Raw genomic sequence first — 2,304 nt, 5'->3', positions numbered from 1 at the left:
TAATGAAGATATCACTGAACGAATAAAAAAACCTAAGAAATGCCAATAGAATTCTGACAAATTCTTGAACAAGTTTTTCTTTTCTTCTTTTTTTTTTTTTTCTATTGCTTGGCAAGACCGAGGGAGGGAAACACTTAAAAAAAAAGTTTCCATTGTTAGCTAACCAAAAAAAAAAAAAAAAACCTTTTAACTTCTGCGGGTTAAAGATATACGATTCATTTTCCACCCCTTCATCGAGCCTTGCTGATGTCTAGCTTTACGAAACTATTTTTGAAAAATGTTTTTAATAAAGTTTTGAGTGTGCAGTTTAAGCAAAGCAAATCGCGAGGACCTTTTTAGCATTTAAAACGGGCAAAAATCCTGTATAAACGGTTTGTGTTCTTGTACACAAATATGCAAATTCAAAGAAGAGCTTTTGTGGGCATCTCTTTGCAAAGTTGCAGACTTTAAATGCATTACACTAGTATTTTGGAAGACTGGGCTGTGAGCTGCTGATGGTTTTGCAGTGCAATTGCTAGTCGTGTAAACACGCCTTTACGTTGCACATTTATCTCTTCCTAAATGCACACAGATGTGACATTGGCATGTTTTTGCACTTAATTCTTAAGTGATTTTAAGAAAAAAGATAGTCCTAGAATGAAGAAAGCCAAAAACCCCTTGCTCAGTCTCCTGTAGCTGGATCATTTTCAAGAGCTTTTCCCCCTTCCAAACATCAGCAACAATGGGGGAAGGTGCATCAGCCAATACTACAGTCCTGAGGATCTTACCCGCTTTAAACTCTGGTGCTGCAAGAGTGTTTTTCATTTCATAATTCTCTAAATCCTAAACTACAGCATTTAGTGGAAAGAGGGAAAACGTAGCTGCCAAGCACAGAAGATTTAAAAATCTAAAGCTTGAATCAGTCCTGATATTTCCATAAGCTAAAATTTAGAAGGAAATTTCTATTTACTTGTAGCAAAATCTTCATCTCTTGTTTGTTTGTGTAACAATACTGTTTAAAGTTAGTAAGGCAACCTGCTGCTCCACCAGGAAAAGACTCATATATAATCTGAAATCGAGAGATCTTCTAGCTAAGAATTCCTGGGAATCAAACACTCTTGAGTCCTTTCTAACTAACTAAAAAAAATAAAAAATAAAAATTTAAAAAAAAAAATCATGAAAGGATGGAGCCTAATTCCTCTCCTACCCTCAGTGGGGCTTGATAAAAAGAGTGTTGACTCAGGATCTCGGCAGTTAAGACAGAAAAGCCAGTCCTATCTTTGCCCCTAGTGTCAAAAAAGAGGAGCTACTAGTCCCCAGGAAATCCACTCCGTGGAGTTTATTTCTGACCATTCTAGGAGATGCAAATGCCAGCCATGTCAGGTGTCATGGTGGAAGCAACTGGAGGACCTAGAAACGCATAGAGTGAGCACAGAAACTTAGCTTCTCAGGCCTGGGAAATCTCACTGTCACTTCACAGCCACATGTCATCAGCCTTTCCCAGAAGTGAAAATTTCAGGGCTGCTGAATGTACAGCTAACCCGAAGAATCCTTGCTCACAAGGCAGCCAGCAGCTAGCCGGGTGTAGCATGCAGAAGGGATTCCTGCATTGGATTGGAGGTAGAGCTAGATGATAATTCTACCAGCCTAACATTCTAACCATGCCACCAAGAGCAGCAGGGGTTAGGAAAAGATAGAGCAGAATCTAGTTGCCTTCCATGATTTTAAATGCATATAAAAAAATTACATAGCATGTATTATTAGCCAGGCACTGTTCTAAGAACATTATAAATGTTTATACATTTTAATCCTCATAATGACCCTATGAGGTGGATACTATTATTATTCCCATTTTATAGATGGAGAAATTAAGGGACGAAACATGAGTAATTTCGCTCCAGCCAGTAAGTGGCAAGGCTGGGATCTGAATCTGTGAAGTCTGGGTCCAGAATCCATGCTCGTCACTATTTCTTCCTATTCTTTACTAGTTATCTATAACTGTAGAGAAAGTTTAACTAACTTTTCAGGATTCTCATTTTCCCTCTTTTGAAATGGAATTTTTTAAATCATAGTTACAATACTAAGAATAGTAGGAAACTTCCTCAACTTGATAAAGGGCACCTGTGAAAAAACCTTCAGCTGACATACTTAATGATGTAAGACTGAACACTGGCCATCTAAGTAAGATCAGGAACAAGGTAAGGATATCTGCTCTTGCCACTTCCATTCGGTATTGTACGGGAAGTTCTAATCAGAGCAATTAGATGAGAAAAAGGAATCCAGATTAGAAAAGAAGAAGTAAAACTGTATTTATAGGTGATATGA

Source organism: Pteropus alecto, unplaced genomic scaffold (genome assembly GCF_000325575.1).
Source record: "Pteropus alecto unplaced genomic scaffold, ASM32557v1 scaffold115, whole genome shotgun sequence".
In the NCBI taxonomy this organism is placed as follows: Eukaryota; Metazoa; Chordata; class Mammalia; order Chiroptera; family Pteropodidae; genus Pteropus; species Pteropus alecto.
The sequence above is the reverse complement of the archived record's forward strand: the minus strand, read 5'-3'. Positions refer to the sequence as shown.